The sequence below is a fragment of the Amphibalanus amphitrite genome, unplaced genomic scaffold, assembly GCF_019059575.1.
Source record: "Amphibalanus amphitrite isolate SeventyFive unplaced genomic scaffold, NRLGWU_Aamphi_draft 000728F_arrow, whole genome shotgun sequence".
Lineage (NCBI taxonomy): Eukaryota > Metazoa > Arthropoda > Thecostraca > Balanomorpha > Balanidae > Amphibalanus > Amphibalanus amphitrite.
In genome coordinates, this window is record NW_024882222.1 from 159,566 (window position 1) to 175,226 (window position 15,661).

Genomic DNA, 15,661 nt, shown 5'->3' on the forward strand with positions numbered 1-15,661 from the left:
CACAGTCTCCACGTACGTTAGCTGCTTGTGCTGAGTCGCAGTCTCTACCTTCGTTAGCTGTTTGTGCTGAGTCGCAGTCTCTACGTAGTGTCAGCTTTCTGTGCTGAGTCGCAGTCTCCCGAATACGTTATCTATCTGTGCTGAGTCGCAGTCTCCTGGCTGCGCTAGTCATTTAGGTATCCGAAGGTTGGGACTTTTCAATTAAGAACAATCACTATTCTTTAGAATTGTGATTTTCTATTGAAAATCCCAACCTGAGCTACCTCTCTAGGGGGGTGTTTAGCGTTTCGGCCGCGATTTTGGTCATTTTGACTCCCGCAAAAACGGCACGGTCAACTTTCTTGCCATTTTCATCGTTTAGTCCCCTATGGGGGAGCTACCTTGTGGCAAAGTTGCATAAAATATAATGGGCCCGTTTTGGGGTAATCGGCACGTGCATTTTCCCATAGGGTTAACATGGGGAAAAATTTAAAATTCGATTTGCGAAAAATTTCGTCAATTATATTTGCTGATATTTTTAGGGTCGGATCTAGGGCTGGCACCTCAACATTTGGGGTTAATTATTTAAAAATCATAGGATACAATTTCGGGTAATCGTGACGGACAGTTACCCCATGTTGAGCCTATGGCGAGTTCGAAAAATTATTTTCAACTCGATTTGGCCAAAAATTTCCACGTTAGATTTTGAAAATGTTCCAATATGTTGTGCCCCGGGGTGTCGGCTACCACGTGGTATGGGTCAGATATGGGGCGATTGAAAAGCACGTGCCACGTGCAAACGTGTTTGATGGGGTAACCTCCGGGAAAATCCGACATTGGCCAACTGGGGGTCCTATGGCGCGGAAATGACTTTATCTAGCGACACCAAATCAGTGCAGCCGGTGAGCAGATGAGTCCAGCTTGTAGCACTGGTGGTCATGTGGCGCACGTGCTATTGCACGTGCCGTGGCACGGGGTCAATTTTGGTTCTTAAATACACCAACATTGTGAAATGCAAGGAATGGGGGAAATAGCCGTCAGGCCGTCAGTTTTTATGATAGGGTCAATCTGAAAACGGGTATAGACACAGAATGATAGGGGCTAAAAAACTGCTATCTCGGATTTTTTGTAAAATGAAGAATTTAAAATTCTTGGGAAATTATATATTCGAAAGGTGAAATTTCCCTAGATTTTCCCGTTTTTCAAGTTTAGCCGTCCACTGTTCAGAGACGGTGACACCGGCCGGGATCATCTTTTACATGCTGATGGCCACGTCGATGGGTCATCACGTGGCGTGAACGGTGAAGCTATCAAAGGTCCGGCACGTGCCACGTGGCCACGTTTTGAGTCGCGTGCCTCCCAGATTATCGTGTGTTTGCCGATATAACACCAAAACAGCACAAGCCAGGAACACTGAAATGGTGCAATCAGTGAGGGGACAAGTCTTGCTTGCACCACCGGTGGTCACGTGGCACACGTGCAAATCTGGGCACCTCCGTTGCGGAGATATTTTATAGTGAAATATTCAAATGTACATAACTTTTTCAGTTTAAGTCCGATTGGGCTAGAATTTGGTGGGTGGATGAATTGTTAAGCGACATGAACGAATGCGCCATGTTTGTTGCAGTGCGCCACGTTTGTCTCAAAGCGCCATTTTTGCCGCAAAGCGCAGAATGTGCGTAACTTTGTCGAACATTGGACGATTAGGATGCGCTGTAATTAAGGAATGGCTGCTTAAACGGCAGATATGAATGCACCTCACTTGCCGCAGGGCGCCATATTTGTCTTAATGCGTCAGTGTTAGCGTTTTTCTTACGGCGGGCGTTTTTTGCGGCGGTGTTTGCGTTTTTTCGGGGTTTGCGTTTGACGGCGGGCGGCCGTTTTTGCGTTTTTGGCGGTGTTTGCGTTTGGCGGCGGGCGGCTGTTTTTTTGCGGCGTTTTGCGGTTGGCGGCGGGCGTGCGTGCGTTGCGGGCGTTTTTTTGCGGCGGTGTTTGCGTTTTTTACGGTTTTTGTGTTTGGCGGCGGGCGGGCGGACGATGCGGTTGTTTTTGCTGTTTGCGTTTGGCGGCGGGCGGCCGTTTTAGCGGCGGCTTGCGGCCGTTTTTTGCGGCTTTTTGCGGTTTGCGGCGGGCGGCCGTTTTTTGCGGCGTTTTGTGGTTTGCGGCGGGCGGCCGTTTTTTACGGCGTTTTGCGGTTGCCGGCGGCCGGCCTTTATTTGCGGTTAGCGGCGGGCGGTCGTTTTTTTTGCGGCGTTTAGCGGTTTGCGGCGGGTGGCCGTTTTTGCGGCGTTTTGCGGTTCGCGGCGTGCGGCCGTTTTTTGCGGCGTTACGCGGTTGGCGGCGGGCGATGCGGGCGTTTTTTGCGGCGGCGGTGTTTGCGTTTTTTGCGGTGTTTGTGTTTTGCGGCGGACGCGCGTTTTTTTTTGCGGCATTTTGTGCGTTTTTTCTGCGGTTTTCGGCGGGCGGGCGATTGTTTTTTTGCGAAGTTTGCGTTGGCGTTTTAGGCGTGCGTTTTGCGCGTTTTGTGGTGTTTGCGTTTGGCGGCGGGCGGGCGGGCGGTTTTTCACAATTAAAGTCCCAACCTTCGGATCCGCAGTGCTGTTCGACAAGCGCTGCCCGGGCCTATGCCTAACTACAGTTTCCAAAAATCGTTAGCTGGTTGTGTGGAGTTACGTTCCTCGCAGTCTACTTGCTATGGGACAGGCTCGTGCAATCTCACGGCCGCTTGCTTACTCGTATTAGGCTAGGCACTTTTTGCTCTCATGTGACAAAGTGAGAAGAAGAAAGGAAGAGCAAGAGAAATAGAAAAGAAAGGAACGAGACGGAGAGAGGGAGAGAGAGAGAGAGAGAGAGAGAGAGAGAGAGAGAGAGAGAGAGAGAGAGAGAGAGAGAGAGAGAGAGAGAGACGAGAGAGAGGTGGAGATGGAAAGAGCTTTTCAGAGAGTTCACGAGTGCGTTTTTTTGGGGGGGGGGAGGGGACTAGAGATTATGAATACATGTGAATTGCTGGCCCAAGGCTCTTTAATAATAACTGTGTTAAACAAAGCCACCATTAGCTGCAGTTTCACAAGGCCATCGTTGCTCCATTTTCTAAGATGACAGGGGTGTTACACACGATAATGTTGTGACACTGTGTTGTAACTTGTGTGCCATCTGTCTTTTTTTTTCTAGGCTTGGACAAACACATTCAACCCCTGATCACTCATTTACCCACCCCTGTTTAGGACTGGCGGCCATCCCACAGGCAGCAATTTAATTCATCACTAAAAACAATACCTAATTATAACCTATGCTTGTGAAGACAAAGGGCAGGTGGATAGGTATTCAGCAGGACCCAAGAGTGCCCAGGATGTTTAATGTGTACGTTATCTTTAATGACATTTTAGCATTCACGATTCAACTACGTTTCTGGCTTATTAGCTATTGTAACATTTGTCTACATTTACAACTGATAATTACCTCATTTTGAAAGCGCTACAATAAGTCTTTGAGACATTCTGAGAGCTAAATATGAGCTGACCTTGACTTCGGAAAACATTGCGACCACCATTCATGTCCGCTGATGCGAGATGACCTCGTGCTCGGCAGACTGGGCCACCTCGGGCGGCTGGAGGATAGAAAACAATGCGTGTTTGTACGCCACCAGCCGCCGCGGTGTACGGGCCTCGTGTGACGTAAGAAAGGCGGCGGTGACGTCACTCATACGAGGGTCACGCACTATAGAAGAGCAGCAGATGGTGTTTTGGTCGCCGGATACCAAAGGGCTCTCCGATGTTCAGCGGCGGTGTCAAGGCCGCCGCCCGTACAGAAAACACGCTGCAAGACGCGTGATGAAGTGGATGACACCGTGTTTGGTCAGGCCAGTTTTTGGTTTTTATTTGAATGCTGTGTATGTGCCTGACATCGCATATGCGTGCAATCATCCCTCGGCTGTCCTTGTTAAGCATGCTTCATTCTGATAAGCTTTTCTTTAACCCTATTACTGACAGGCTCCTGGTTAAAATGTGAGTTTCTTTTGGGAAAGTAAGGGTTCAGTTATATTGGTTTAAACAAGTTGCGGTTACATTTAAATGTCGGAAACTGTCATTGAATTGACGTATAAACAACAGCATAGTTGCGACAGCAGCGATATATGCATTATTCTCAGGAAACCGAAGGCCAAGGCACATTATTTTTTTTAACCGCGCTTGAGGCTTTAAGGACAGGAGCAAGTCATTTGTGTGTCGCCTCGTGCAACGTGCAAGGTGTTTAGGGCATATTTACCCAAAGTGCTACGCCTAACTGAAATGAATAAATCGTATGTTATAAGAATAAATGATGCATTTACGCATTCGCGTAGATATTCAGTATAGTTTTACAGGTACTCTTATTAGCCAATGGAAGCACAATTAAAGTTCAGTTTTAACCATGTTATCGACGTAAAAGATGCTTTTGATAATCAACAGCAAAGCCACATATGTACCTACATTACACAAGACTGTAGGCGCATATCAATTTTATCAGAGGCATACCTTTTGCTCTGCTACGATAGATGTAAGCCTTAGCATGATAATGATTAATTTTACCTCACATTACTCTTGTAGTTACTGGCACATTACGATGCCTAAATACAAGACGACTAGTTAGACCATTAAATGGTTTGTAAATCTGATAACAGAAATTGATATAAACTGCTACCAATGATACGGAACTGGTCCAGTCCAGTAAAAGCGCGATCAAACAAAAACCGGTTGCACATGAAGCCGTTTGACTGCACATTGGTCTCTTCCTTTTCTTTGCGTCAGAAATCGCCACAGAGCATATGGCAGAGCAATAATGAAGGTAGTTCTGCAGATAACTTCCCATGTGTTACATGGAGCTCCTGATAACTCACCGGCCATGCGCGGCACGGCGCAGACGGCTGGATATTGCAGCCGTCAGCCACAGAACGGCTTGATAACGCAGCCGTCAACACAGAATGGTCACCACGCTCTCACTCGCCGCCAACTCTGCACTGAGACGATCCGACGCCGCCGACGCCGCCGCCTTCGCGGCCGAGTTTTCAGAGTGTGACGGCGGAGAAAAGCGTTCAGCACACCGGCAGAGAGTGATGTCGAGTCATCCCCGGCGACTCGGCGCCGCAGGGACTCCGAGTCGTGACTCTGACCTGACACGACTCGGCAGTTTGTCCAGTCACTTTCGACAGGTTTATAGTGGCAACGCGTCATTCGATAGCGCACACTCGCATTTGCATAACAGTTAGGAGTGATAACTGATAACGTCGGGTGCGAATCGAACATTTGGTTTAATAAAACTTTCGGCTTCTATAATATAGATAGGCATATGCATATGGATGGGCAAGTGCCCAGTGCCAGTAACAAAGTGTGCGCTCTTGCAGATCAGTGTGAAAGGTGGCGGCAAAGCTGGCTCAATGCAGGAGGTGCAGTACTGTGAAACAGAGAGTGCCTGAGCGAAAATGAAAGTAATGTCCCAGCCGACTGCTCATCTGCCGTAGAACCGTGAATGATGACACGAGTCTCGAACAGACAGGAGCCGATGTAGGTGAGCGCATACCGACACCCACGGCGCTGCTGAGCGGGTCACCTACCGGGAGGTGATGGTGCGGGCCGTGCTGTCCGTGGTCGGAGCTCCGGGGCGCGGCGGGGCGGCTGGCGACCGTCGCTGGGGTCGGCGGCAGCTCGGTGGGACACGCGCACGGGACGGAGCGCCGCTGGACTCGACTGGCGCCGTGGCCGGACTGCCGTCGACCGGCCGCGCCGCGCGCCTGGCCGGCGTGTGCCCTCTCACCGGCAGCGCCGGCGGCAAGGTCGGCGTGCGTCGGTCGGCCACCGTCGGTCAGCCGTGTCACCGAGCCGTGTCACCGAGCCGTGTCACCGAGCCGTGTCACCGAGCCGACCGCCGAGCGCCGGCCGATCGGCGCAGCTGCCGCGGAGCCGTCCTCATGGCACGGCAGGAATCCGAGTCAAAGGTGTGCTTCAGATGTATGTATGTATCAGTACACATGGACAGGTCGGTTCGTTGCCCCACATGGTAGGCCTGAGGCTTCTGTAAACTGACGGATAAACAATAACAAGTCGGTACCTGCCGTAGAATGAACAGATGCCCACTCCGATTAGAGACTGGCCATGACTGGAGCTATGAGTGGGCTCTGTCGCTCCATGGTGCTAGTTAAAGGTACAGCGCGAGGGTCGATGACACTGAGTGTGAGCAGGTGATCATTCATTACGGGTAATCCATCAAGTGAGTCTGATCTGGGTTTGTTATTTATAGGATATCGAGGCTCCTGAGCATATCAAACAAGATTTCTCTCCTGAATAAAACAACCGTCATATACCATGGAAACAGGCTCAATGCTTAAAATTTGTAATAAAATGTATAAAGAAAGCATTAACGTAGGTACCTATCATAATTATTCCACACCCGACCGAATTAACCGAAGGTTTGTTGTCAATAGTTAAACACTATTCGTTAATAAAAATTGTGTTTCTATTTAAAACAAATCTGAGTTCTCTGACAATTTTGCAAAAGCTGTCTGAGATATATCCGAATGTCGTATTTCTTACATCGCGACTGAATGAAAAAACAACTTTCCCCCTTTTTACGGTAAAAAGGCTCAACTGTTCTTTCTAATCTTTGTGGTACGAATTGACTTTTTGCTCCGTCCCGTCCCGTCCACTGCCGCGAAGGCTGACGTCCCGTCACGTCCCGTGTCGCTGCCGTGTCTCCTGACGTTCCGACTCCCGTTCCGCGTAGCTCCCGTACATTCTGACTTCCCGCTCCGTGTTGTTGCTATGTAAACTAACGTTTCGTCTCGTCCCACCGTCCCCGTATATGTATAACTAGTGTACTGTATGTAGTATGTATATCCCTGCTGACTTGATGCCTCTCTCGTGAAGCTGACGTCTCGTTCCTTCTATACCTATTTCCTACCTCTGTTGACATCCCGGTCCGTCTGTACTCTGTACCCGTGTTGACGTCCCGTTTCGTCTATACCCCTGTTGGCGTCCCGTTCCTCTGGTGTGTCAGTTGCTGTCCCTTCCCGTGCATACCTACCTCTACCGAGTTCGTTGACGTGTGCCTCTACCGTGTCCGTTGACGTCCTGTCCCGTCTATACCTCTACGATGTCCTCTGGCGCGGCCGTGGCCTGTTTCCTATTGAGAAGGGCCAAAGTAGGCCAGCCCGGGGGTCTGCTGTGCGTCACCTCCGCGTCCCCGCGGCCCGCGCGGCCGTCCGGCGGTATCTCTCAGCACAGCAGCGCCCACGCCGGCGGCCTTGCGACACTCTGCCTCGTCTGTGTGTGTTTTGTTGGTGGCTGGTGCCGCGACCTGACACGCAACCGTGCCCTAGGGCTGAGTGACCTCTGCGCCGCTATTATGGCCGCCGGATGACCTCTCGGTCACGTCTTCTGGTGCACGTTCGCCGCCCGTGTTATCAGCAGTACGAGCGTGTTGCCCGCCATTCAGAGGGGTGAGTGGAGTCCCAGGCGGAGTTGGCATCCGCTCCGTCCGGCCCGACACCGCAGAGCCGCTCTGACACCGGCACCCGCGGACTGGTGCGAGGATCAGAGGGTGGTGCATTGTCCAACGCAGCACTGCTTTGAGGCACTGCGGTTAAAAAATGACACAAATTAATGGGTTGTATACTGCATAGGATGAGTGGCCTCGAGAGAATGAATAGAATAGACAGACAGGTGATTAAAGCCAGATACAGAGAAGAGAGGAGAGAGAAAGAGGTGGAAGAGAAAGAAAGATGCGTCCCCTGGATGGCAGCAGTGCTCCGACCTCCGAGACAAAGTTTGCTCTACGGCAGAGTCACGTCGGACACCACTACATATTGCAATGAGTCGTGCCCGTATTGGCCGGCCTTCCCTGACCAGTTGGACGGCAGGCGCAGTCCGACGCAAGACCACTTTCTCTCCACATAGTGAGCCTATGGCCGTAGTGTGTGATAAGCTCGGTTACCCCATCGAACGGATGGCACCGGTCGCCAATCGCGGAAATCTGCGGAACCCGCCGGCGGACAGTCTTTGGGGGGCTTGTTACGCCGGCTTTTTGTATCTACCTATTGATGGCACAGCCGAGAACAATTTAGGCATCGGATGTGTATATCTCCAAATGCTGGTATGCAACCAGGTCATAAAGCCAATCCTTATGCAGTCGGCATTACGTGCTGCGGGTTTTCATGTTCGACTACTTATGAGAAGTAGCTCTGTACCCCTTCCTAAAAAACTTAGACCAGCATTTATGTACCCAGCACGACTGAAGGACACATTATTTTGTCTGTGTCATGAGGTGATAAAGCTGGATGGGAAAATAGGAAGCTTTACGGATGTGAAGCGCTCGTTTGACGTTTTCATCGGTTCGACGGTTCGGTGCCAATTTTTTATTGCGACAAGGCAAGTTCTGGGAACCCCTGGCGCTGCTCCTGCCGGCTGTTGATCCATCTTTATTTCTGTCCATTTATGTTGGTAATAAAATTCGTTGTGTGTGTGTACACTGAAAACAATTTAACCCGCGCGGGGCTGGGGTCTTCAGCCGAACGCGCGGGGCTGGGGGGGGGGGTAAATTTTACCCCCCCCCCCCTGTTATCTCCCGAACTAATGCATATTTACGTCTGGACAACGAGTTGCGTTGGAGAGGCCGGAAATAGTGGCGATTTCAGGACCGCAAGAATGGACCGTCATTGGAATGATTCTTTTTTAAACCGTGCACTGTTTTCGGCCGGAATTCAATAGTTACTACAAAATATTTTGTAATTACGTTGACACCAAGAATGAATGCCATCAGGGCTAAGTTTTTAATACTATTGTATTTTGTCAAGAAGAATATAGTGCTGTTATATTGCAGTTTTAGCGCGTTTGTTACAAAATATGAAGCGAATAAGCGTCAGTGTAGTTCATCACAACAGTGCCAGAAGTTAACTTGAGGGAAAGCTATGCTAATTGCTCTTGTCCATCCACTAAAATTTATTAAATATTTTGCTTTGTGTATTCCAAAAGGAGAGGGAACTATTTCATTTGTGCCTTCATGTCAGAATTGAAGGTGGATCATTAAATTTTCAACGCAGTTTACAAACAAGCATTTGGTCTTTCTCGTTTATAAGCAGTGGCTAAGAAAAGGTTGATCAATCCTGAAGTTCAGTCATCGTACCTCAACTTGGCAGCAAGATCCCCCAAGGACAGAGGATATATTGTATACATGTCCTGTAAATCAAAACAAACAAGCATTTGGTCTTTCTCGTATATAAGCAGTGGCTAAGAAAAGGTTGATCAATCCTGAAGTTCAGTCATCATACCTCAACTTGGCAGCAAGATCCCCCAAGGACAGAGGATATATTGTAAACCTGTCCTGTTAATCAAAACATTTTTGTGCCTTCAAGGGCTTAAGTTATCTGTGGTGTGTTCGGAGTTATGCTATATGACCGTTTTTGTTGTATGTTTATGTGGAGATTGAATATAACTGTGACCCTGTGCTTGTTTGTATACTTATGGTCAAACAGGGAACAGCACATTCACATAACATACTCACCTAGCACCTAACTCATATAGCTGTACCCTGCAGGATCTGTACTTGTTCATGTCTCGAGCATTAACAAAGCACTAAAGTAGCTTAGTAATCATTTCCCACATTTTCTGAGCATCTAACATGACATACAGCAGTGCAGAGCAGCTTCAGAGAAGAAACACTTTAAATGCACAGACTCACACCAGCCACCCAATGAGCCAGTTCCTCAGTTGACTGTTTCCCTGGACACAGCTTGGCAATGTGAGCTTCAGCTAACTTTTGGCAAGTTGAAGGTTAGCAGGTAAGATTGAGTTAGGGTGAGTACCTACCTATAACTGGGTGCTGCTGCCATGCAGGTCTTGGGTAGGCTGCAAATATGTGTGATGATTGAGGTTAGGTCAGCTGTCAGGTTAGTCAGGTTCAGGTATGCTCATTGCTCAGGTCACATTTTTATGGACATTTGGCAAATTGAAAAACTAACAATCTGATCTAAGCTAACCCGACTAAACATACACAACTACTGACTATAGGAACTGAGCACCTACCTACTTGTGCCTACATCTCATACCATGTCAAAGTAGAGTTCCTTGGTGGAAGATTACCCTCAGTACTTTTTATCCCAGCCCTGTGAAGAAAACTAATACTTCTACGCTCTGAGTCACTGCTGGCCATCCACAGGAAGAAACGCTGAGACTGAGAGCTTTGCCATTGTATATTGGACCAATAATGACTATCACGAATGACTATGAACACATAATATGATCACATCATTGCATGGATTGTCACATTGACTATTTTACTACAATCCTTTTTTCAAGAAATACAGTGATGATGATTAACATCAAAATCAACATAAAGTGGATTTAGTGATCCAAGCTTTCTCCTCCAGTAGCAATGGAATGATCGCATGTTTCATTTGCCAGACACTGAGTACCTGATGCACATTACAATCTGCATAGCATCTAACAAACTGCCCAAGTCCATTCATTCTAGATTTTAACTTGATAGTTAGCACTAATTTATCTTGCTGTTGTAAGTTTTAGTTATCATTCAATATTCATACCAATACATCAATATGCGCTCATCAGTCAACATTTTCTGGCATGATCCTGCTCAGCGTGCTCTTCAGTATTGCTCCAAGGTCTACAATATTATACATAGCTTGTTTTTGGACAATAAGCTCTTTTAATTTTACTTTTTCTTGCTGATATATGAGCCCGATCAACTTGCGTTTATCAACCAAAATTTCATAACTTGTTCAACTTGATATTGATATTGCTCAGTAGTCAGGACCTCTGTCAGCCTCCTGGATACTTCAGATTGTTTTCAGTCAACATGCTTCTTAAATATGATATAAGTCAATCTTAAGGGATTCAAAACATCCAACAAAACGACATACAAGAGCAAGAAAACCACCAGATAAACTAAAAAATGGCCTTGGAACAGAGCCAAGACGTGGTGCTCCATTTGTTTGTTTACAATGATTGTAGTGCTGATGTATTTTTAGGACTCTGAACGTCGGCTTATAAAAAATGAAACGTTTTTACAAAAGTTGTAAGGCAAGTAATATTTATCTGAGAGAACTAAAATATTCAAAAGCCAAACACTATGAAATACATGAATCGGAACGAAAAAGTAACCCAAAAATCCAGCCTAATCACCGGCTCCTAAAACTGCAACACAATCAGCACTTTTCCCCGCAACTCGTTGTCCAGACGTAAATATGCCGAACTAATGGTCCGAATTGGAAAATTCAAACGCCAATCGAAAGCTCTCATCACGAACTACTAAAAACATGTACTTAATTTAAAGTTTGAGGTCAAGGTCAAGGTCAGGTCAAGGGTACAAATTGCAAGTTTCTACAGTATCGGCCTTGCACCGTAGTTGCCGAAGAATGGAGTCATGGACTGAGACTGATCGCCCAAAACGTGTTCTTAGGCTACCAAGACAATATTCGTTGCATACAATATCATTCAGAGGTCAAGGTCAAGGTCAGGTCAGGTCAGGTCAGGTCACCAAAAACCAAATATAGAAAAGGGCATGTGCGACACATGTTTTATGGGTCATTTTACTCATAGAATTCAATAGGCACACTCAATAAGTGATATGGACCACTTCTGGATGAATTTCAGGTCGAGGTTAGGTCAAGGTCAGGTCAAGTGAGGTCAAATTTTGAAGTTGGTTGTTAAGGCCTAAAAAGGTGTCTATCTGATGCAGTTTTTCACGGCGAATCGAATGGTGCTATTTTTGTTTCCGTACGAGGTCTAGAACTTCCAAAAAAGTCATTTTTCAAAAATTTTGTGTGTCGTGACGTCATAAAATTTTGAATAACTCCCACATTTTTGAACCGATTCTTCTAAAATTTGGTATGTAGGTGCACATAGACCACTCCTCTGACATATATTCCGGTTTTTTCGATAGAATCAAAATTTTGGATTTTATAATGATTTTCCCAAAAAAAGTCAGTTTTTTAAAAAAATCTAGGCCAAAATCAAAAATTTTCAAAAAACCGAGATAGCCATTTGATAGACAAAGTAAAATTACGTATAACCTTTTTTGTTACGTCTTGATTCCTTTAAAAATGAAGATGTTAGCGGCGTTTGAACTTTTGCCGTTTTTGAGGCGAAAATGGCGAACATGACGTCACTAAAACGTCAATTTCTCAAAAATTTTCCGACGGATTTCGCTCAAATTTTCAGGGAACGTGTCAAATTGATGTAAGAAAAGGTACTGAAAGTTTGGCGGCGCTGCGCGCCGCCGTTTTTGAGATATCGCAAAAATTCGCGAGGGGGGGTAAAATTTACCCCCCCAGCCCCGCGCGGGTTAACCCAAGGCTGGCGAGTAAACCGGTGTTTTACGGGTACCCCTATCCGCAACCATTTTTAACCACCCTCCCAGGAGTAGTGCTAGGTCCCATTGCGGTGTAGTCGTACTTGCTCTGAGCGGATATAACCGCTGTCAGCGAACAAGTCCGCTGAGAGCAGGGACGACTACACTGCAATGGGACCTTACTGTACTCCTGGGAGGGTGGTCAAAAATGGTTGCGGATAGGGGTACCCGCAAAACACCGGTTTACTCGCGGGCCTTGGGTTAAATTGTTTTCAGTGTATGTGTGTGTGTGGCAAAGCAAAGGTAAACTTACGAATCCATATTTTTGGCTTTCTTTTTGTGAATATCTTTTTCACTATAAGGAACAGAAGCATTGGGCAAACATAAAACAACAAAATAAAGATTACACTATCAAGACTCATCAACCGATGTGCAATATCATGAACAGATGTGGCAACGGGACCGACTAACGGTTTCGGTGATATATGGAAACGTCTTCATGATTCGTGAGTCATGACTCATGAGTAATGTCCAGGTCACACCCTGCTGATATTCAATTTGGAGCTGTATTGGTATAGCCCACTTCATCTGCCTTCACTGGGTCTGCTGCGAGTGTTGGCTCTCCTGCTGAGAGTCGGCATTGCGCCACCGGCCGCCCCCGAGCGGTGCCGGTGACGGTGACGGCCAAGGTGCAGTGGTGACTGGTGAGCGGTGACCTACACCAGTGGATTGGTACTGGTGATGGTGGCGGCCAAGCTGCGGTAACTGGTGACCTACTCGAGCGAGCGGTTGGTGCTGGTGGTGGTGCGGCCCTGGGTGGCGAGATAGGTGTTTGTGTCCGTGAAAGCCAATGCCGGCTTGTTTGACGCCTCAATAATTGTGTAGTATAGGTATCTACCTTCCAAAGGATGAGAGCGATCTACCGTTGGTATTGTCCTGTCAGAGGAGTGAGGCCACTCACTGATATCGTGATGGTTGCAGCACCTTTCATCTGATTACAACGGCACGTCCTTGCAGTGCACAAAAGAAAGCCTCAGGTAATAAGTGTCAAAATGATCACTTTGTTTTTCTACGTCAGGCCATTATTACAGGGTGACACAAAAAACGGTCATCACCAAATTTCGAATAACTTCGGAAGTTTTATTCAGATCATCACCAAACTTCGGCCACTTAAGGTCACACCTATGTAGCATACATCCACGTTTCAAGTCTTCACTACGAATACTTTTAGTACAGTGTGTGTTTTACTGACGCTCCACAATGTGCTCCAGGTGAGCGCCACGGCGCTGCAGGGCGTAGGCACACTTGCATCCGGCGGGCAAAGTTGTCGATAACCCGATGGCTGTGCACTTTACAGAGTGCAATGGCCAGGTACAGCCATGTGTACATTTGAACGTCGGGAGTTATTCAATTAGCTCTCTAGCTTACAGTACCTATACGATAAGTAGACTTAATTTTGTAAATATCCCACCCAGATCGTTGGATTCTACCTGACACTGCAGTTTCTACGAAATTGTCACACTACACTAGCTTTCATAATTCACACTACCAACTTTCGCACGGTTTCAATAAGCCAAGTTACAAAGTTAGGGTACGCGAAACAAAGCGCAGCGGAGCGGCAGTGCAGTCGGGCTGCACATAAGACCCGGAAAGCGAGTGCACCAATATATCGGCGGCGTTTCGCGTTTCGCTCGGTCGCGAGCCGTGAACCTTTGTCCTGTTGGCCAATCAGTAGTCGTATGGTCGTGGCGCGGGCGTGGACCGGGGCCGGTCGCACCCATTGGCGGCCTCTGGCTGCGGTCCGTGATCACGGGTGGATGTTGGGAACTGAACATGGCGAGCCGCTCCAGCCAGCGGCGCCTCACGCGCGGCCTACGAACCACAGATGGTAACACTTGACGAGTGAACACCTACATCGCAAACATGAGACGGTGGGTAACGATGAACGGCGGGCAAAGACAGGCGCCCCATTCCCCACGGCAAGACACCGGTCAATGCGGAAATTAAAAACTGTCAGACATGCCTTTTCAACAAGAACCTACGCTAGTAAAACTTCAACAGAACAGCGTGTTACGTGCTTGAAAATGGAAGGAAATTGTTAGCTTTGAAAAAAAAACCAAGTGACCACCGGTATCAAATACTTGCAGCGTGCATAATCACTAAAAGCTGCTGCAGCCTACAGGATTACCAAACCGTTTAAAAGCTGTGTTCTAATGGCTTTAAGCCGGTTGACCGGAAGAAGCGGCCTTGCACTGTACAGTGGGTCTATTTAAGATCTCCAGAGCCACCACGTGGCGCTACGGTCGGGGTAGGGCGAGTCCAAATCCCGAGGGAAGTGAGGTCACCGGTCATTGTGGGGGAAGGAGGGAGGGGGAGTGACGCGGTATCGCGGCACATGGGGCGTGCGTAGCGCCGGGAGTGGGCCGCCCAGGGCCGCCCGCCACTGCGCCGAGGCTGAGGGGAGGGGATGATGGTTGCGGGTGCGTTCACTCCGGTATGGTGGTATCCTGTTCATGTGGAACCAGCAAGAATGCGACTGAAGGGAGTCATTATCTCAAACAAACGGGCAAGCCAGAGGCAGCGTCAGTTCCAGCCAAAATGTTGAACAATTACATATAATTGAAATCTAGGACGTATTCATAGCAAATTTTCAGTCGATAGTTGCATGATGCTTTTCATGATGCATGATGAGGCTTTTCTAAACTGTTATTTGAGTTAGATATTTTACAATTGGCAGGTTCAGTTTTGGTGGGTTTTATCGGGTCCGAAAGAAGCAGAAAAGAAAAAAGAGTTGAAATGGCTCCAGACAAATGACCAAAAACATTTTCTTAAAAGATGAAACTTAGCTTAACATTTAAAAGCGATAATTTTGACTTTTGGAGAGTATATTGGGAAAAGATATTGGGGAAAGATGTCATCGTGCTTTTCTGTATTGCAGTAGAAGGAAAGGTTTTGGTTTGTGTCTAGATAAAACCAGACCCGGGAGTGGGGCTCAAACTCACGACAGCGCATTCAGCTCACAGGTTACTCAACCTCAACGCTACGAGCACCTATCGCCCTGCGCAGCTTGCTCAGTGTTTCGGCTAAAGTTCGGCCAAAGTGTCTGACGTCTGTCAATGTCACGAGGCGAAACCCCAAGGTAAATGTCCGTCCCGGTAGCTCGGTCGGTAGAGCGTTGGACTCCATGTGCCATGTGGTGAGAGCGCACGTCCCGGTTGCAGAAGTCCGGGTTCGAAACGCGACGTGTGCTTGACGTTTTTGAACGGCTCCTGACGGGTATGATTGTGATTGGTGGCAGGCCGCTGCCAGGGGAAGTCAGTGAGGGGACCGGCCGTGCGCGTTATGTGCA

General features: G+C 47.7%; 1 protein-coding gene across 1 annotated transcript in view; it reads right to left on the minus strand.

The window, feature by feature from the left end:
- LOC122365284 overlaps positions 1 to 5,712 on the minus strand; it is a 29,499-nt gene extending 23,787 nt beyond the window's left edge. Inside the window, exon 1 of the mRNA XM_043336379.1 lies at positions 5,567 to 5,712. The gene's annotated coding sequence lies outside the window, so the exon portion shown is untranslated. The remainder of the gene's footprint in view (positions 1 to 5,566) is intronic.
- Between the last annotated feature and the right edge of the window lie 9,949 nt (positions 5,713 to 15,661).